This window comes from Octopus bimaculoides, chromosome 22 (genome assembly GCF_046866305.1).
Source record: "Octopus bimaculoides isolate indiv1 chromosome 22, ASM4686630v1, whole genome shotgun sequence".
NCBI lineage: Eukaryota > Metazoa > Mollusca > Cephalopoda > Octopoda > Octopodidae > Octopus > Octopus bimaculoides.
The window spans coordinates 18524949-18548482 of NC_142949.1; the positions used below are offsets into that span (position 1 = coordinate 18524949).

Sequence of the window (23534 nt, forward strand, 5' to 3'; positions counted from 1 at the left end):
TATATGGTACCCTAGGCATAACACCTACATGAACTTCTAACTTGTTGTCTCTTGAGGTCTCTGGGTGAGACTTGGATCCAACTTGTACAAATGCAAAACAAAAGTCAAACATAAAATAATAATAATAATAATAATAATAATAATAATAATAATAATTATTATTATTATTATTATTATTATTATTTTATTTATAAAATGCCCTGATGCAGTAGCAGGCAGTCTCTCTCAGGGCTTCTGATCTTGACTGATCGGAAATGCGATCATGTACATGTTTCGTCTTGATGTAAAAGATGGGCTACAACAAATATTCTGCTCAATATCACAGATTTGCCTGTCAGTTATTTGACCTTAAACAGTTAAGCATGTTTCTTGGTGGCTGACGACATGTGCATCTCTGATAACAAGCAGACGTAGTGGGGGAGCATCAGAGCCATGTGTTGAGAGGAATGTCTTGGGTTTGAATAATTCACCTCTGGAAACATTAGTGTTTCGTTCAAACATCCTTAAACAAGCCTTATCCAAGTACTCTTCGAGCGGGATGGGCCACTCCACCTGAAAAAAATTCTAACTGGGTCCCAACTGCCAAGTCATGCGCTGTGTATCTTGATATGAGATCACAGTGTCGTGCACATATGGTTGTGATGATGAGAATATTAGACTTCCTATATTTTACTCCAGTTTCACTTCGATAGTATGCACTGCTCTGTCGCTTAATTATAATAATAATAATAATAATAATAATAATAATAATAATAATAACAATAATAATAATAACAATAATAATAATTATTATAATCAAACAATAAACTACCTCCTTTTCATGGATGATTTGAAACTGTATGGTTAAAATGAGATACAAGTGAGTTCCTTCGTGAACACTGTCCACTGTTTTAGTACCTATATGAGAATAGAATTTGAACTTAAAATGTGCGGAATAATCTACCTAAAAAGAGGCAAGGAACAATCTTTAGCAGGGATAGAATTATCGAATATAGACTTGATTAAGCCAATTCAAACGAAGGACACAAATAACTTGGTGTACTAGAGGTCAACGAGATAATGGAAAAGGAAATGAAAAAGCAACTGAGGATGGGGGATTCCGACGACTGAGGTTGGTACTGTACTCAAAATTGACTGGATGGAATAAACTCCAAGTAGTTAATACATGGGCGATAGCATCACTTCGATATGGAGAGTGAATTATAAAATGACAAAAGAGAGAAATGAAGAAAATGGATAACAACACCAGGAAATTATTGACATTACACGGAGCCTTCCATCATAAGAGTGACACCGATAGGTTGTATTTGTCCAGAAGAAGGAAGGTGGAAGAGGCTTGATCTGGTGCCAGGACTATATCGAAGCAGAGGAAAACAGCCTATGCTGGTATCTAAAAAAATGTCGTGGAGCCACTTTTGAAACACACGAAGAAAACCGGCGTCATCAAAACTGAAATTTGTGTAACTGAAGAAAAATTAAAACAAGAAATAAACAAACAAAAAAAAAATGAAACAAATTAAGAAGCCTGGAAGGAAAAGAAAATGTAAGGTCAGTTTGTAAGAGATGTGAACGTCAAGACGGACGCAGAGCACCGGTAGCTATGGATAAGAAGGAATGATCTGATGATAGAGACAGAGTCACTCATATGCGCAGCTAAGGAACAAGCGTTAAGGACCAATTATATGAAGCGCAGAATAGACAAGACTACCGATAGCGACAAATATACAACGTGTGGTTATAAGGGTGAAACGGTATGGCATATCGTTAGCGAATGCCCGAAAATGGCACAACGCGAATACAAAAGATGGCATGACAATGTGGCAAGAATGAATCACTGGGAAGCCAGAGGAAATCACGGCCTACAAAGAGCAAAGACGTTGTATCAGCTCAACACCAGAAGGAGTCACCGAAAATGAGAATTGCAAAATCCTGTCAGATGCAATGATGCAGTGTGATCACCTGACCAAGTATAGGAAACCGGACGTTGTTGTGATGAATAAAAAAATATAACATGGCATGCCCCGGTGTCAACAAGATCAATGTGAAAGAAGAAGAAAATATAAACAACTCTGACGATTTGAAGTGGGCTATACGAAGGTTGTGGTCAATGAAGAGAGTAGACATGATACCAATAGCAATTGGTGCACTTGGAAATAACAACACTCAACTACGAACATGTCTGAAAAAGATTGGTGCAAATGTGAAGGTAGAACATCTACAAAAGACAGCATTGCTTGGCGCTATAAGAATTCTCCGCCGGGTTCTTGAATCGTGACCAGTAAACAGGTATCACCTCAGACTGCTTGTTGTAGACAGCTGACACTTTCCATCATAAGTTGTGTGTTTTTGTGTAATAATAATAATAATAATAATAATAATAATAATAATAAATAATAATAATCATTGTCCGGTACCGGATCGATCCCAAAGTCTAATCAGTTCGCGACACTCATGAGGCCAAACATGCCTGAAAGTTTCATCCGAATCCATCCAGCGTTTGTTGAGAAATCTTGTCCACGTCAAAGAAAGAAACAAACAAATACGACTGAAAACAATATATCTGCTTTCGTTAAGGCGGAGGTAATAATAATAATAATAATAATAATAATGATGATGATGATGAAGAAGTACAACAACAACAACATCAACAATAACAACAACAACAACACATAAACAACACTAATAATAATTCTCGTTTGTACTCTAGGGACAAGGCATGAAGTTTGGATGGGGTGTAAATCGGTTACATTGAACCCAGTGCTCACCTCGTCTTTTATTTTATCAATCTTGAAAGGGTGAAAGGAAAAGCTTACTTCAAGGGAATTTGAACACAAAACGTAAAGACGGAAGATACGGAGTGAAACATTTCGTCCGACCTTCGAAAAATTCTGCCAGTTCTCTGCAATAACAATAATTAGTAATAACAAAAATAATGGAAACGGCAACACAAATGATGATGATGATGATGATGATTATAAAAAGATTTTGTTATTGCCGCCAGAGTCTATTCAATGCTGTGCTAGAAAGGTTTCCTTTGTATGCCAGCAGGCCGCCAACAGAAGCAAAATGTTTCATTAAGATATAAAAAAAAAATCCACCATCTTTGTCCACCACTACCACCACCACAACAACAATTACAGTAACGACAATAATAATAATAATAATAATAATAATAATGATAATAATAATAATAAAATGGAAAAACTTTCAAAATACAAAGACCTGGAAATAGAGATAACTCGAATGTGGAATCTAAAAACAGAAACAATTCCTATCATAGTAGGTACCTTAGGTATAATAAAAAAATATTCAGACAAATACATAACAAAAATACCAGGACTTACAAATATATGTAACATACAGAAAATTGCACTACTGGGTACTGCACACATTCTACGCAAAACACTTTCAATACAGTAAACATAAGAGCACCACAGCAAACCACAGCACATACCCAAGGCGCACAGAGCTGCGCTCGGTAGTGAAGTGAAAGCACGTTATCAAAATAAAACTACTGAACAATAATAATAATAATAGTAATAATAATAATAATAATAATAATAATAATAATAATAATAATGATAATGATAATAATAATAACTACAGCATTTTTGCCTTGGTTCTCTCGGCTTCGTGATTGCCTAACTTTCATTCATGTTGGGCGATAACATCATCAACATCCTGATCGTTATCATCGTGGGCATCAGGAACAACGTCTTCATCGTCATCATCATTATAATCATCAGCACACCATCATCTGTACGCCTCTTATTCTATGATATTCACTTCCTGATTTTGTTTGGCGACGTCAGAAACTTGACTTAATGGGGGGAAACGTTGCAAAGGCATTTTAGGTTCGGCCAAAAAGAAAAGGAACATATGAAGAGAAAAAGACTGTAAACGTGATCAAATGGTGTCCTACTTAATACCAATAATAAAAATTATGATGATGAGGATAATAATTAATTCTTTTATTGGCCACAAGGGCTCACATAACATTACACTAAAAGACATACAACAACATAAAAAAAGACAAAAACAGGAAAAGAGAAGAATGGGTTTTACAACGACTAAATAATATAAATAACGATTAAAAATTAAACAATTTAAAACTCCCAATAGGGGAGGCGTTTTAAGGACCTAGTGGAAAACCCCACAAAAACCACGGGTGCCTGAAAAACAGGGCAAGAACACTTCTCATTGTTTTTACAGGTGCACGCTCAGAATTGGTCCTTTCACACTCGCTATTCTTCCAGCATTCACCCACCTTTCAAAAAACTTGCTACAAGGCAACACTTCCCTCTCCACTCTCAACTTCCTTTGCAAGTGAAACTTGAAAAAGTTGATGAAGGCTTGGCCAAACAGGGAAGTGTCTGTCTTTAGCCCTTTCAAACGGGTCCACGATAATAATAATAATAATAATAATAATAATAATAATAATAATAATAATAATAATAATATTTAAACAGCAATTGATATAACATGGCAAAAAAATACGAAATAATTCATTATATTTTTATGGCGCTGACAATTTAAGTTACTAAACAAGCTATTATAACAGGCAAAAATTATTCCAGATATATGCGTCAAGTATTGATTTCAAATATTGACTAGTTGCTGGCCTTGGGCCAGATTGCATTAACCCCAGTGTTCAACTGGTACTCGTTTTATCGACCCCGAAATAATGGAAGGCACAGTTGACCACGGTAGAATTTGAACCTAGAACCATTTTCGAAAACTAAACCATTTTCGAACCATTTTCAAAACCATTTTCGAAAACAGGCTTCTAGTACATTGAGTAGTAATTGCAATACGTACCAAAATCTACTGAATGTAAGTGTGTCTGTACACATACACACATACACCCGCTCAAGCCCAGGCACACCAACTTTTGCACTCACACACACACACACACACACACACACACCTGCTCACGCACACACACACACACAAACAAACACGCACACTCATATATATATATATATATATATATATATATATATATATATATATATATATATACACTCATTTTATTCAAGTCAGTCGCATGAGTAAATACACACACACACACACACACACATATGTGTTTACGCACGCGCGCACACACACATATGCGTGTGTGTGTATTAGCCATCTCTCTCTGTATATATATTCGTGAGTGCGTGCTTTTGCGTGAGTGTGTTAATGTGTGTGTTCGTGCGTGATGATATGGGTGTGTATATATGAGTGTGTGTGATTCTGTGGCCTTATATAGATTCCTGCCTGATAAATTTACCGTTTGACTGATTAACTTCAGTTAATAACAGCTGAAAAGAGATTTGATCGTTGAAAACTTTGACGATAGTGCTCCAGCATGAACGCAGCTCAATTACTGTGTCAGACCACTCAAAGAGTAATAAAGGAAAGAGAAAAGACATGCCCCGGTTATAAAGACGCGATGATATCATGGCTGCTGCTAGAAAGATATCTTCGTTCATTATAGAAAATTAAGGATACAATGTAAGCAAGAAGTGAATTAGAGAAAAATATAATTGCTTCCAACGTCGCACTTAAGATAGAAACGCTTTTGTCAATTTGCTTTTCGGTGACGTACAACAAAACAACAAATTCGAAGACATGCTTCTTTCTCTGTTTGTTTCACCATTGATTATAACACTTTAATTTTGAAAGCTGAGAGATTTACAATTATTTTAACAAAGAAACAATGGTGTCATAGTTGTTGATATGTTGTTTAAATAACAGGATAATACTAGTTGAGAAGTACAATAAGCAAAATAGGGTGTATGTTTATAAGCAGGATTAAAAACTACATTATCTGATGATGTCCCTCCCTCTCCGTAATGGAAGAGTGTAAGTTCAGAGACAATTCACTTCTATTTTTAAAAAGTCGATTAGTTATGTAGAATGTCTGTAGTTTAAAGAAACAAAAGTATATCTATTCTAGGTTTCACTAAATATTTCGATACGTGAATGAATACATCAGTCATCAGTAAAAGTGCAAATGATACACTCACATACACATTTGCAATTTATGAACCGGAAGTCAATACCAATGAAGGGAATGAAGACATAGTGTCGTTGACAATAATATTATATATTAAATTATATAGAAGCTGATTTGTTACAGATGGTGGTATGTTTCCAACTATCAGAGCTTTAGAAATCAATTAAGTATGTTGTTGATTTGTTGAAATTTACAGCAAAGATTTTAAAGTAAGATCGTAGGTTCCCGTTACAAATATTTATTTCTATGTTAAACCTGTTCCATTGAATCTGACCAGAAAATGTCTTAATTCGTTAAAGTTTCTCCAGAGAAAAAAAACTTTACTTTATATAACTACTTTCTTTATGTCAATTGCTTCCCCTTAACATGTCAACTTCAATCATGTATAGAAGCATTATTATGCCTTCAGGGTTCTTTAGATAATATCCGATTTTGTTATCTTAAATTTGCTAATTGTCTCCACAGCTTAAAACACTCACTGTCTTTCAGTGTACATTGATATGACTACATTTGTACCTATATAGTGACACTCATGAAACCATCTTGTTGACTGCAACGTAATTTTCACTCATCCAACTTTTAAAGCTACGCATTCACTTCTGTGTAAATTTTTCTAGTTTAAGTCTTGAGTTTGTTCTTGTTCCACTCCTTCACACAAATGAGTTCCATCATCCTGAAGATAATCTATACATCTTTTGTTAATTATCTTCTGTCACAAAAGTGTTCCTCCGTGTCTTTATTTTTCTTTAATTTTCAGTTGCCTTCATTTTATTATTCCACTTTCTCCAAACCCACTCACACCACTTTTTGGTTACAGATTCGGTGTATCAGCAACATGCCTTCTAACCAATTAACACTTCCTCATAATATCTATCTACTTATTTATGCTTATTTTTCATATTTCTCTAAAATTAATTCTTATTTCTCTAAAAGTGTATGCACTTATTCACACGCCCCCCCCCACACACACACACATGCACACATAAACACACATAATACACACACATACTCACGCACACATACTCATATTCCTTGTATATATTCTGATAAATAAGCTACATTCCATTGGCCGTTCTGACTCTCAAATATATAAATTTTCTCCCCCGAACAATTAAATGACTTCCATTTGTCCCTTGACGAGGTTTCTATATTTCTTCTTAAACAAATAAATTTATTCCTTATTACCCCTTCAGCATTGGATTACAAGCTTCCTTTACTTTATTTATTACTTCATGACTGAATGTATTCATTCATCTTTCAGCTCCCACACACCACATTCGTCATCTTTCTAACGTAATTGCAATCGTTTTAACAGTAATACACTAGTATACACTCCATGTGAGTCTAATTTCAAATCCCTTTATTTTCATTATTTATATCTAGAAAACAGATGGGTTCAAACAAGTCTTAGCATATTTTCGTATATATTCCACCAGTCACCCCCGAAAAGCACGTTCTTTTGCAAGAGCGAAATATATGGCCATTTGTAATGAATCACAGTAAATGAACTGTAATATATCACAAGCACACAGATATTATTATGCCGCTGCGTGTGTGTATGTGTGTGTGTGTGTATATGTGAGTGTACGCGCTATCGTATGTAGGTGTGCATACATGAATGTACATTTCTGTCAATAATAATATAATTTCTGTAACTACATTTATTGCATTGTGTTTCCCACGTGTACGCAGACCGACTCTAAGTGATCAAGTTTCATTTAATCATCTCCTGAATTTTCGACATTTTACATGATTAATTCTAAATTCTGACAGACAATGCCAACAATTTTTCGATGGTCTCTGGTCTGTGTGTAGAAATACATTAACTTCGTGCATCACAGTTAATAAAGAATACAATGAAAGAAAAGAAGCGAGTTACAGAAAAATTGTTATTATAATATAATTTCTTGCAACATAGCTCTTAAGATAGAAACATTTTTGTCAATTTCCTTTTCAGTGACGTACAGCGAAACGACAAATTCGAAGACATGTTTCTTTCTTTCTTTATTTCTTTCTTCCTTTCTTTCTTTCTTTCTTTGTTTTCGTTCTCCCCGTAAATACAAACACAGACTCACACATATATACATGTATATTATATGTGTATATGTGTGTGTATGTGTGAGTGGTACACTATGAAAATTTGTATTAATTTCCTCTCTCTTTGCATACACACACACGCACACACTCACACACATACACACTCACACACATACACGCACACGCACTTAAATGCTGTACTATATGTTTTTGCCGGGAGGTGAGCTTGTACACAGGTTCGATCCTCGGGAAAATAAGTTGCAGTATTTTCCTCCCTTTTATGTTCTGAGTTTATATCCGGCCAAGATCAACTTTACCGACTTGTCAAGTCCTCTGGTCAAATCCTGTGGCGCGGGACCATAGTAGAAGACATTTGGCCAAAGTGCTACTCATTGAGATTGGACCCTAAATCACGTACATATTGATTTCAGATTTTGGCACAAAGCCAGCAATTTTGGGGGAGGGGTAAGTCGATTAAACCCACTCAAGGTATAGACTTCGAAGGGCAAGTGTCTTCTAATATGACTCCGTGCCGACCAAAGTATTGTGAATAGATGTTGTAGATGGAAACAGAAAGAAGCTCGTCATACACACACACACACACACACACACACACACACACACACACACACACACACACACACACATGCACACACATGTATATGTGTATACAGTAATCCCTCGCCATATCACGGTTCGCCTATCATGGTTTATTATTTAATCTTACGTCGAATCCTCCGCGCTTTAGTTTTGTATTTACAATAAAATATATACCTCACTGATTTTCACCTATCACGGGGTGAGGGACCACGTAACATCCTCGATAGTCGAGGTATTACTGTATATACATGTGTGCGTGTGTGTGTGTATGCGTGCATGTGTGTCGTGTGTGTGTGTGTGTACGTGTTTATGTTTGTCCCCCATCAAAGATTCACAACCGGTGTTGATGTGTTTACGCCCCCATAATTTATGGTTCAACATAAGTGATCGATAGAACAAGTACCAGGCTTAAATAGAAAGAAAATAACACTGGGTTGATTCGTTCGACTAAAATCCTACAAAGTGTTGTTCCAGCATAGCCGTAGTCCAATGGCTTAAGTAAAAGATAAAAGATATGCCCATAGACACTTTGTGATTCAGCGAAAACGCCACAACTAGTCGTTCCGATATTTCTTCTGGTAAAAGTATAACTGAGGATGCGCTGGGTATAATACATAATGTATCACTGTAGTATTATGTGACCATGCAGAGACATCGAACGAAACTGTCAGATCTGATTGTTATTTACTCCAACCGAACCATTACCTGTAAGCAGATAGTGAATATAATGGTATTGATGTCTTTGTCACACCTATATTCTTAGATCATTTAACAAATTATTACTAAATAACAAATATTGTTTTGGAAAGAGAATGGTATAACTCGACAAAATCCATTTTCACAAACTTCTTGATTATTGAACCATCTAACCAATACATTGCTCTTTCTATCTAAGTTTGGTTTACACTTTACATTGAGGTTCAATTCAATGTAGGTAAGTTCTGTCCCAGCACAGTAGGACTGCTTGAGAAAACATGCTTCAAGATGTACCTTTAAACTCTTCCCATCAACAGTTTATTTTTAAGATTTATATCATCAGCTTCTGCACGTCAGGAATACGGTTGTAACTTAGGCTTCATTTCTTTCGATGAAACAGTTTTCCGGAAGACTGTATGAATGGGTGTGGATTATCTATTAGAACTAGAATGTTGTGAAGGGTGTTAGAACGAAGGAGATATTTCTCGCAATTGGGTCGATAATCCAGGGTGTTTATTGTTGATTTGCGATCGTATTATTTTCTTATGCCTTCCCAGAGGCGGGTAGTTTAGTGGTTAGGGTGTTGGATTCATGATCGTAGGATTGTGGTTTCGATTCCTGGATCCGTCGACGTGTTGTGTTCTTGAGCAAATCACTTCATTTCGCGTTGTGCCCGTCCGTTCATTCGGCGAAAATGAGTAATCCTGTGACGGACAGGCGTCCTGTCTCGATGGGAAATATATACGCCATGGAAACTGGGAAACCGGCTCTAGGGGTCAGTATGTTTAAGGCGGCGAACTGGCAGAACCGTTAGCACACCCGGCAAAATGTTTGTCTTTACGTTCTGAGTTCAAATTCCGCTGAGGTCGGCTTTGCCTTTCATACCTTCGAACTCGTTATAGTAAGTACCAGTCAGGTACTGGGGTCGATGTAGTCAACTTACCGCTCCCCAAGTTACAAAAGAAAGGATTATTTTCTTATGACACATATTGTATATGTATGTACGTACGTATGTATGTATGTATGTATGTATGTATGTATGTACGTATGTATGTATGCATGTATCAAACGGTGTGTGTGTGTGCACGTTTATGTATATTTGTATGTGTATGTATCCATAGAAATGTGTATGTTATGGACAGCAAATTCAAATAATGATGAGGATGATAATGAGGATTGCAACTGTAATAACATTGATAATAACAATAATATTGATTTCTTTATTAACATTGATAATAATAATAATAATGATAATAATAATAATAATAATAATAATAATAATAATGATAATAATAATAATAATAATATACAATCATAATTATCGATAGTTGAATGCATCAGGAATTCAAACATAAATACACACATTTATGTACTGTATATGTACTGTATATGCCCACTGCCACAGATAAATTGATGTACATCTATGGAATTCATGAATGCATACACATATGCATAAATACAAACATACATATGTAAATACACATATTTACAGACATCATGCAAACAAAGATAGCGTTCAAAATAGAGAAAAAGTAATGTGAGAAAGAGAGGTAGGAGAAAGGGACATAATAAAGAGACAGAGAAAGAGGGAGAGAGAGAAAGATGTACATTTATATATGATTCAAGAGGTTACAATTTAAGTCACTTTGGCAGAATAATTGGTAAGAAGACCATTCGAAATTGATGCAATCGTTAAATTTATGTAGACATTCTAAAAAATAAAATGATGTTTTTCTTAAACAGCGCCTTTTGTCATTGGCCTTGTTTCTTCTTCTTTTCTTTTTTATCCATTTATCAAGATTTATTAAATTATTTGATGAGAAAATAATCCCTTACCTTATTTTATGTCCTACCGTTCGTTGGTCACTGAATTTATGGCAGATATCAAATCAAGAAATCATATTTGTGTAAAAGAAAATATCAGTAGCTTGATTAGCAAATCGTTGTGGAGTGCATTTTTACGAAAATATTCCAGATATATGCACACAAATAAAGCATACATACATACATAATAAATAATATAATATAATATAATATAATATAATATAATATAATATAATATATATATATATATATATATATATATATATAAATACACACACACAAACACACCCATATATATATAGATGCATATATGTGTACAGGACGTCACCAAGGGTGCAAACGACATAAAATACGTAAACAACGAGAAACATGTAAAATAGGAGAAGTAACCTGTCTATCTACTCCGCATTTCGAACATTGAACGACAGTATGTGCCTTCAAAGACAGTTGCTCGCATAAATTCTAAAATAAAATTTAGGATTTATGTAGGGTCAAAGTTAGGAAAAAAAAACATGACATTGGAGCCAAACAAGGAAACCGAACGAAAACAAACACGGAGACCAGAACGAAAGGAAAATAGTGAACGCTGGGTGGAACACTTGTTTGAAAAGAGAAAAAGATAGAAGTGAGGGAGAGAGAGAGAGAGAGAGAGAGAGAGAGAGAGAGAGAGAGAGAGAGAAAATGCGTCCGTTCATTTGGGTATTAGAGAAGATGGAGGAAGAAAACGGTATAGAGGAGAAAGTCGCATCAAAAAGGTAAAGATAAACTTACTTGTAAATGGATGCGTCGCGTTCAATTAAATAATTATATATATATATATATATATATATATTCATACATACATACATGCATACACACACACACACACACACAGATACACACACACGCACACACACATATATGTATATATAAAAGAACACACGAGTTGATATATATGGAAAAAAGTCAAGGTAGAAAATCCTAAAATAATTTTATAAAAAACATTTCAGTACCGGTTTCAGTCAATGAGACTTTTTCAATTGTAAGTATGGAAAACAATTAAATTTGGGAAAAATTAAAAGAAAAGTTTTTTAAAAGAATATTTGCATAGTATTCAAATACAAGCGGCATTTTCCTTCTTTCTGTCTTTCTCTGTTTGTCTTATCTATTCTTGTGGGTTCAAGGTCGTTGTGAATTCATGGTAGGGAAGAAGAAGAAGAAGAAGAAGAAGAAGAAGAAGAAGAAGAAGAAGAAGAAGAAAAGGAGTAAAAATGGGAGGAGGAGGAATTCCCAACGACCCACAGGAGTAAACAAGAGAGACAGAGACAGGCAGAAACAAGGAAAATACCACTTGTATTTGAACACTGTGAAAATATTCTTTTCAAAAACTTTTTCTTTAAAATTTTTCTAAGATTTAATTGTTTTCCATACTTACAGTTAAAAAAGTGTCCATGACTGAAACGGGTACTGAAATGTCTTTTATAAAATTATTTTAGCATTTTCTACCTAGATTTTTTTCCCATGTATGGATGGCCGGCAACGTATTTTTCTGCATTATATGGTTAATTTATCCTGATCACGCTATTTATAGCATTATCACGCGTTTGAGAAATAAATTTATTTCTGTATCATATATATATATATATATATATATATATATATATATATATATATATATATATACATGCATAACGGGTACAAGACGTCATACATACACACATATGTGTATATATATATATATATATATATATATATATATATATATATATATATATACATGCATAAAGGGAACAAGACGTCATACATACACACATATGTGTATATATATATATATATATATATATATATATATACATACACACGTGCGTGTGAATGTTGTGTGTGTCCGTATATGCTTAAAATGTTTGATATTTATGAAGGATATATCTACATATATATATACACACACACCTATCATATATGTTAGGATTGGAAGACATACATGTTTGCCGCACACAGATGTATATAGTACTATATATGTACGTATTCAGACGGGAAAACAGCATGTAATAATGAGTAACATTTATGCGGCACATTCGAATAAACAAACCTACGATTTGATCCTCAGGGCATTAATGACTTACACAAACATATACACAGCGACACAAACTCACCATCTGCACACTCGCAGGCACACGTTCTCTTCATATTTATTTCAAACTTCATATTTATTTCCAAACTGTGAGAAATAGTCTTACAACGCAGCAGGCTTTTGCTTATTGAAATGCAGACTTGTGTGTAGACTACTAGACTTGGTCGAAGTGTCTATATTATCGGTATATAAGTAACTCCGCTAACGTTAAACTTTGAAATCAACACAAGCAGCTTTAAAATCATATAGAATGACAAAGTTAATATATTCTAAAATATCTTGTTATATCTTGGAGGTCATTACACCAACAATAAACATGCACTGGTTCAGTTTTACTTCTTTGTTCATAATTCGTCAGTTGCTTGCATATTTAACCAAAATCGATTATTTGATTACTGATCAGGTTAATCAAACGATCAGTTATGTTTGCCTAAGTCCTTTCGTCCCACACCTCGAGCGACTCCGTCTATCACATGCTCTCTCTCCATTCCAGGTCTGCTTCAGGTTTGTTTCAAATACTTCTGAATGAAGGACGTTGGCAAGCACAACTGACTGATTGATTAACTGAATGATTGATCAAGCAATCGATTAGTCAGTTGATTGAACAGTTAATCAATTGTCGAAAAATAATAAAGAAATGAAACTGAAGCAAAGCGTGTGTTTATTTTGGGTCTATGGGTTCTCCTAAGATACAACAAAATCGTTTTCACCACACGAGTTCACACCAAGAAAATCGCAAACAAATACACAAATAAAATGTCAAATATTTATTCCAGCACAACAACCTTCCTTCCGGGTTTCGGCTTATATCTGCATTATTGCTCGATTTAACCTGCTTAATGAGTGAAATTATTGAAAGATTTAAAAATATACATGAGGAGCGATACGTATATTTTTAATTCCATAATGCATTTGAGCTTTATCAAATATTCATATCACGCGCCAAGGAAGTTCAATGAAACAGTTCACAGAAGTTAAAAAAGGAATAATATAAACGTAATAAACACGCGGGAATTAAATATTAATTATTTATTTATACTGTTTCTTTTTTTTCACTTTCAGATAAAAAATTCTTCAAGCTCCAAAATGATAAAATCAGATTCGTAGAAACGCAAGATTTTCCACCTCTGTCTTGTAGGCAAGTATGTCGATTTATCTATTTGCTACAACTTGGTTTCAACCCTTCTTGTTTTTACGTTAAACCTTATTTCATGTCCCATATATATATATATATATATATATATATATATATATATATATATAGTATTGGCCGATAACAGCAACAAGAATTTCATCTCACTTATTGTCACATCCCTCAACTTTTGGTTGTCTCCTTTTATCTTGTATTACTGGCATCCTGCTATTCCTACTTACGTTAAATTAGGGTGGAAAGAAATCTAAAATCCCATTTTGAATATGTGATATATATAAATTATTTTGGGTTTCTTTACTGAAATTGACTTTCGAGTTAATTCAAACATATATGCAACATAAAAATACATAATTCTATAAGGGATTACAATACCATATTCTATTGGTGTGTCGGCAAATAAGCCCACATCTGAGGATCTTGGAAGAAGGAGGTAAGATAGAGTGCTTGGAAGTGACGCACAGAGAGTGAGACATAATAACTAATTAATCAGTTGAAATCATCCAGCTAATAAGAAGACAAATTAGTATTAATTAAGAATTCATGCTAAACTACAGATATCACCGAAGTTGAAGTCTACTGAAATTTAAATGGAGTAAACAGTGGGAAGTATTTGTTAGGTTAAATAGTTAGAGGGCAAAGTCAGAATTATTTTGGTCGTAATATATCTCAAAGAAGCTCAGTCAAACACACAATTGACATTTGTCGAATGACTGTCGGATCATAAATTTCTGTCTAGAAATTTCGTATTGATTAACTTCAAATAATGAACTACAGCTTATGAAACTAAAATCATGGGTTCAAATTCTGCCGAAATATAATTTGCCTTTGATCATTCCTAAATTCCTAGAAAGAATTGTCGATATTATAACAGAAGAGTGAAGTTGGTCAACAATTGACATTTTATCACCTCATAAGTCATAAGTTGAATATTAAAAACCAATATTTGTTGTTAGAACACTTTTAGTCTATCTATAAATAGTAAATACTGTCTTTTGTAATAATTGATAAATCGATCTTCCATAGAATTTGTTTATAAATTTCCTGCACTTCGTATACATTTTCACCAGAATTTATTTCATCGATCTTATTGATATTAAAATACCAAGTCAAAACAAGTTGAATTTGGATTCAGTAAGTGAAAGAAGAGAATTGCATTAATTTCTATCACACCAGAGAATTGATATTTCTATACATAATCACTTTTTCATATTGATATGTGTACATGCATTTCAAAGAAGGTGAAATATAAGACTGAACGAAGGAAAATTGACAAGAGGGCTTCATAATCTTGACATCGGTGGAGTGAAAAAGCAGAATGAAATCTGACAAAATTTGAAACTAGAAAATAATAAGACGCAACGAAATGTAGAATTTAATTTAATGATCATGTGAATATTCATCACGAATATGTTGTAGAATAATCGCGTGTCGCCTTATAATTTTCGATTTGACCAGTTTGTTTTCTAAGATTAAATAAAACCCGGTCTATTTGCTTGTATGTTTCAAGTAAGAATGAAATACGCAACGAGAGGAATCCAATCATGATAGAAATTTAGTTATGGATGGAGTGAGAAATTAATATTTTGGGCCTAATGCAAAAAGTAAGCTAATGGTGAAGTGACACGTCGACAATTGTTCAATGCCTAGTGGAGTCTGTTTCGCCTCTGCTGAATCATTAATATTTCGTTAACATTTAGGGTGGTGATCTGGCAGAATCGTTGGTGCCCCGAGCAAAAAGTATAGTGGTATTTCATCCGTCTTTGCGTTCTCTGTTCAAATTTTGCCGAGGTCGACTTTGTCTTTCATCATTTCGAGGTCGATAAAATAAGTACCAGTGGAACACTACGGTCGATATAACTCCCAACCCCGAAATCGCTGTCCTTCTATCAAAATGTGAAACTAATATTTAATTAACGTTACACTCTCATATTTGTTCCTCACAATCTATATAATTTACGTCGATGCCACACTGCAAATTACTTTTTATTTTAAAGAAACAGGAGTTGCTTCGACAAATGTGTTTTGTGAGATAAAAGAGTAACGCTGCTAGTAGGAAGATGACGGAATATAACATAAAGATAAAAATAAAATAAAGTAAAAAATATAAAATGCAATAACATACAAAATACACCAATGCTATTCGTAAATAACTGTATTGGGGAATAAATGAAAACGCCGCTTTATGCAGGACTGTATGTAGATAAAAGAGTTTGGTAAAATATAACACGTATAACGTGGCACTCGGTCGGTTACGACGACGTGAGTCCCAGTTGATCCGTTCAACGGAAAAGCCTGCTGGTGAAGTTAACGTAGAAGTGGCTAAGCACTCCACAGACACGGGAGATTCAGGGAGATTCAGCGTGACAAAGTGTGACAAGATTGGCCCCTTTGAAATACAGGTACAACAGAAACAGGAAGAAAGAGTGAGAGAAAGTTGTGGTGAAAGAGTACAGCGGGGTTCCACCCCCCGCCGCCGGAGACTCGTGGCGCTTTAGTTATTTTCGCTCAATAAACATTCACAACGCGCAGTCTGGAAATCGAAACCGAGATCCTATGACCACAAGTCCGCTGCCCTAACCACTGAGCAAACATACATACATACATGGTCGTACAGATAAATTTTGGTGATCTTCAAGCCAGACTCAATGAAGTTTGGATCCATGACACTGGTATCATTCGCCACGGCTTCAATGTGATATTGTTTACATTATCTACATTCCAACAATGCAGTTTTGTACCTTTGTTAGAAACCAGCTCCTTCTTCAAAGGAGGAATTTAAATAGTTAAGATCAGAAAAGAACATAATAGATACATACAAATACATACTTACATACTCACAGAGGCAGAATTCTTAGTCTCAAACACAGAGGGGACCTCAGAATATTGTATGCAATCACTCAAGAATTTCTTCGATTCACCACAGTGAACTTCACCACAAACACAAGAGTTTTTTTTCTGTACCTTGATGCTTGTTAAATGACAGAAGCTTTGAGCATCTCTCGGCTCTGATTGCTTTAGCCTTAACTGTTTGGAGGTGACGGCGTCGTCGAACATAGCTAGTCATGCCAAGGTTCGTGTTCACACTCTGAACACCGTGGAACGGGACCCATTGTATTTATTTGTAAGTGTTGTCATGATGTGGATGGGTTCACTTCAATCAAGCGTTTCAGGCTAGCGAGCAACTTTGGATTGTGCTTGGAATCACTTTGCGTATTATGTTATTTTTTCATCAATCTTTCCCTCTTCTTTAAATTTTTTATGCACACGATAAGTGTTGCTTTTGGAAGTTTCGTTAAATTAATTTTATTGGCAGTGTGCCCGGCGTGTGCCAAAACAACAATGGCGGAACGCTTCTGTAGTTCCATGACTGAGTCTCTGTTGTCGAATTAGTTCGCTATTTACCCGAAAAATAAAGAGGAGGATAAGATTTTCTAGCAAGGTTTTTGTCAGAAAATGAAATGTTAAACCCACTAAATTATCTGCTTTAAATTGGTATCAATTTATCTGCAAGAACCTGTAGATAGATAATAACTAAATACATCAAAACATCTCTCAAGTATAAGCACAATTATCGGATATGATTGTTTGGGAGAGACAAAAATAAGCATGTCCCACCATAGAGGTCAAGTGTTCTGTTAATTTGAATATCTCTTAGAAAATCAAAGAGTAGGAAGATGACTATTGTCAACTGCATCGAACTTCTACATCCAGTTTACAAATTTACATTCATACCAATAACAATTGGTGCACTAGGTTTTGTAAATAAATGCCCAACTGTCAGTCTGGATCAAGTTGGATTTTCAGAAAAAGAAATCAACTAACTGGTTAGCACATTACAAATACAATCTCCAAACGGAACAATAAAATTATCTAAGACTTTTCTCAGGTTGAAAATGTGACATTGTTTTCGTTATCTACATTCCAACAATACAGATTTGTATCTTTGTTAGAAACCAGCTCCTTCTTCAAACGAGGAATTTAAATAGTTGAAATGAGAAAGGAACATAATAGATACATACAAATATATACGTACATACTCATGTGTATGTGTGTGTGTGTGTGTGTGTGTGTGTGTGTGTGCGTGCGCCTTTGCGTCGAGTTGAGCTGTAAAGATTTTTTAGTGATTCTCATATATGTTTATGCTATTGGCTAGATTGATTTGTATGGCGTAAAGTATGACATCATGCATCAAAACATTTTGAGTTGAAGAAACAACTAGAAAAGAATTATATGCTGAAATAAACGGACACATTTGCTCAATCGCAGGGAAAATAAAGTTCATCAGCGTCCCCATTGTGACTTCATAGCAAATTCCATACCGGGGTTCAAATTACACTCACACATCCATCGCAAAGCTTCTTTTGTTCTTTCCTATTTAAGAGTTGTTGTCTCTTCTTATCACTTTTTCGTCAAATACTCATACGTCCCAATCGGCAGAAGCGACCATCATGACAATCACACACACACGCACACAGACACACAGACAAACACACACACACACACACACGCACACACACACACACACACACACAAACACACACACTCACACATATAAATTCTTTTATTCTATTTGTTTCAGTCATTTGACTGCGGCCATGTTGGAGCACCGCCTTTAGTCGAGCAAATCGACTCAAGGACTTATTCTTTGGAAGCCTAGTACTTATTCTATCGGTCTCTCATGCTGAACCGCTAAGTGACGGGGGCGTAAACACACCAGTATCGGTTGGCAAGCGATGTTGGTGGGACAAACACAGACACACAAATATATATATATATATATATATATATTTATTACAATAAAGTATCTTCAATGCATCGATTTTGAACTCTATTTTTTAAGATATATATATATATATATATATATATATATATATATATATATATATATATATATACAAAAACTCACCTGTGAGGTTTTTGCTAAGACTGTTAACAGATACTATATATTTTATAAAATGTTGTTTTATAAAAATATATATTTAATATATATATATATATATATATATATATATATACATATATATATCCGACGGACTTCTTTCAGTTTCCGTCAACCAAATACACTCACAAGGCTTTGGTTGGCTCGAGGCTATAGTAGAAGACACTTTCAAAACAAAAAAGCACAAACAAAATTGAGGTTTCAAGCCCTTTTACTATTTAATACTAATGAGGCTTTTTCGCCTTCTACCCATCAATATATCCGTCATTATCTTCATTGTTGCTTATGGCCCTGTACCCCACCATTTCCCATGCCTCATTCATGTACAAAGCATATGTCACGTTAGGGCCATCCGGGAATATGCGACATTCCTCTTTCAGTCTTTTCAGCTTTTCCTACACGGAAAACCTTATGACCACCACAGCTATCTGCGGATGCCATTCGAGATCACGTGTGCAGGCCATATCTACGGTCTCTTTGTGTTCCTCCACTATTTTTCCACATCGCCGCCCTTGTAGAAGAAGATAAGTAATTCTTCATCTTTAAGGGTGGGGGTTGTTTCTTCTACCGTCGGTGGCACACATTCTCACCGACGAAGGCTCTTCCCCGTCAGTGACGCAACTACCACTGACGGACCTTCGGGACATGCAGACGGCACATCATTGTCCACCTGCAATGACCTGTTCTTCTTTCTCTTTTTCCTTTTCTTCTTGACTTCGGGAGAGTGGAGCTCTTCCACTTTGTCCAGTGTCTCTCTCCCACTTCCCGAAGCCTTAAGGTCCTTCGGCGGGCAACCATTGTTGCCCGCTTTCTTCCTTTTAAATCCCTTTTGGGTTGAGGAGGCTTCAGCTTCCTCAACGACATCCACCTCTCCCTTTTTACTGGGTAGGGGCAATGGCTTCCAGTAACTGTTACCGGACCTTAACAGTGTCCCTGGGGCAGTTCTTTTTGATGTGACCTGGCTCTAGGCACGATGACATTTGGCGGGGTGGGGGCGTCCCTCAAGTATCACCGGATACCTGCAGCCAACCATTTAAAAAAATCTGGAAAACCAGTTCTGTTGCGGCCGATGGGGTCCACAGGGTCAAAATCGTTTTTGACCCTTCCCAATTGACCATCAGCGATACCCTTACATTTAAGAGCCTGGGCCCACTATCCCCCAGGCCCCGTCGGAGGGTATCTTCAATCCAACATGCCTCGGTATTTGGGGGTAACCCACATACCCAAGCTCTTATTAATTTCCTCCCGCACTACGACGGGACGAACAGAATTTCGTTGCCCTCTGAGGGCTGGCTCGCAAAATTACGAGCCTCCTCAGGGGTGTCAAACAGCAACCACACCGTTGCTTTTTAAGGGTTCTTTTTAAGTTCCTTCTCTGACCTGTCCAATAAACAGTTCAAAAACAGTTCACAAAAACAGTCCACCAAAGATTAAGACTGAAGAAAAATAGAAGAAACACAAGATAAAAGAGAAGGAAAGAAAACTGAAAGTAAAATAATGAGAAAAGAAGGAGGAAACGAACTTTAGAAAGAAAGAAAAAATGGGAGAAGGGAAAAATAAAAAGAAAACACGCAAATAGAACAGACAAGGAATCTTTGGTTCTGTATAATACGAAAACATGCCATACAGAATTTTACTCAAAAACGTTTTCCAAAAATTTCTCAGTCCACCGTTATGGCGACTCGAACACGCCCACTAATAACGACGATCAAGGAACATAATATTTTAGCTCGTTAAAGCGAACAACAATTTAAAGTCACCAAGAGCAGACGAAATTGCCGCAGAGCTAGGCAGAAATTTACTGAAAAAAGAAAACACACAGTAAATTTCCACCCAGCTCGCAGTAAAAAAATGACTCACCTTGATGACTTTCTTTTTGTTCTTTGTTCCTATCCACGGAGCCAAAGCATGTGTCTTCTCTATCTGGAAGCAACAGACCAACTAACGACGCATGCGCCGAAGTAAGCAAGCTACATTATTTCATGAAAATTCGCCATTAAGGCGTTACAGAGAGGGGACATATAAGGACAGACAGACATATAGCGTAAAGTAGTTATAAAACGTTTTAAAAATTTACAATACGATGAAAGGTAAACATTTCAATGAGCATTATGAAAATTAACAATTTTAATGTTACATTATAGAAGGGCAAAGCACCCAGTAATGTGGGTAGAACTTTTACTTCTTGATCCGGCCACACTTACCTGGTGCCAAACATACCCAGCTTGCATGTCACAGGTTTCCATCTTTTCACAAACATATCTCGAGACAGACACCTCTTCTCCAGCCTGATCTTACTACTGAGGTGATAACTAAAAAAGTTAACCAACCCCTGGCCGGAGACAAAGGTTACCTGTCACTATACCTTTCGTACGCATCTTCCATTCTGTTCTTTCAGTATGGCTACTACGCAGAAAAAAACAGGCCTTCCTTTCCCTGTTAAGGAAAGGAGGTGGTACAGTCTCGATGATAGATTCAGCTGATAGCTGTACTCTTCCTATCACTGACAACAGTTGTTCTGCAAAAGCTATCAGTCCCGACAACTCCGAACACTCCACGAATGCGTGCAAGACGGTTTCCATATCTTGTCACATCTCTGGCATGTCGGCGAGACGGCACTTCCATGCCTTGACAGCTTGTCGCGAACCGGTAACGCCGCTCGGAAACATTGCCAAGCCAGGGATTTTTGGTAATTATCCAGATACCGGCCCGAACGTTCTCCGGAACAGGTTCACCAACTGATTTTCATCGTAGCCAATGGTCTCTCCCAAGGCGTCTTCTGACATTATTTCCACTAACACGCTATAGAAATCCCCGTTGGAACTCCTGTTGCCGGCGTTGCCCGCCCGAGAGTGTAGCCGGAACGCCTGACGGCACTCCAAATGCTATTCCCCCAGTTTAGGCTTCCGCTTGATTCATGCACCGATGTCTGTTAAGGACGTTAACTGGGGAAGGTAGAACCGAATCCTAACCCTAACCCTAACCTTAACCCTAACCCTATGTCCAGTCTATACTTAACCATTCTATGGTCAGTGTAGGACACCTGGGCAATCTGTGGACAACTAAAACTAGACTTATCTCTAGTTCTTATCACTGTCCTATCTAAATAAGACGTTCGGATGGTCAAGTCTGTAACGATCTGCCAGCTGTAAACGCTTAAGCAGATCCACGAGACGTGAGTTCACTTTTCTACTGGTCGAGCCAACGCTATCGATGCGTGCGTCAACGATAGCCTTAAAGTCACCTAATAACACTAATATCTTCGACGTCACGAGAAAGCCATCTGAGCGCCGATAAAAATCAGTTTGGAAACCTCTAGCACAAGGTACATAGAGTCCGATCAGCCTGAAGTCCTTGCTGCTGTATGTCACATCAAGGACGACCAGACCACCTTCAGGCTCCACATAGATTGTACTTGTCTGCAGAGCCAAGCCTTTACGGATCAGTACCACTACACCTCCTCGCCCTCCGATCTGGCCAGGAGACATGATTTTCTCGTAGCCATTCAGGAGAGGCGAGAAGGTTTGTAGACTGTCTAGCTTGGTCTCTGTAGTAACTATCACATGTATATCATGTGATCTGAGGTCGAGGAAACATGCTTGCTTCCACTTCGAACTCAGACCACGCACATTTAAGCAACCAAAGTTGAGTGAGTCCGTCACAAAGAGTAAAAAGTTCTACTTACTTTTGCGTTGGAGAAGTTGGGGCCGCCTTCACCATACATGAATCAACCCCTTCCTTCGCATAATTTGGTATCTCTGAGATTTTCCAAATGGCATTCGGGTGCCTTGCGTTTAAGTCACGGTAAAGGGTTTCCCCTATTGCAGTGCATCTGTTCCTTAAATGTTTATGTTGAATAAAATGTTTTGTCGTATAATGCTTCACGATGGCCTCGTTTGTGTATTTTCGATAGTGACGTATTCGACAAGCATACAGTTCTCTTTTTTTCGGGGCTGGTTGGGCGGGGATTCTTTTTGTTTTCTGTTGTGTGTCATTTGGGATTTTTGTAGATGTGCATAGGGGAGGTGTTTGAGTCCGTTTTCGAGATGTTATAAATTCACTCTCTGATACGTCCATGGTATCGTCTGAGGGATCAACGTCTGTGGGGGCAACACTTTTTAGAACAGTCGGTGCCACGGCTTTCAAGGGAGTGGGTGGTTTTATATTTGTG

General features: G+C 36.5%; 1 protein-coding gene across 6 annotated transcripts in view; it reads left to right on the plus strand.

The window, feature by feature from the left end:
* Nucleotides 1-23534, plus strand: part of LOC106870917 (neuropeptide Y receptor type 2) — a 768756-nt gene that overhangs the window by 578192 nt on the left and 167030 nt on the right. For all 6 annotated transcript variants that reach the window (XR_016237964.1, XR_016237963.1, XM_089339795.1 and 3 more), the window contains one exon: nucleotides 14334-14413. The gene's annotated coding sequence lies outside the window, so the exon portion shown is untranslated. The remainder of the gene's footprint in view (nucleotides 1-14333; nucleotides 14414-23534) is intronic.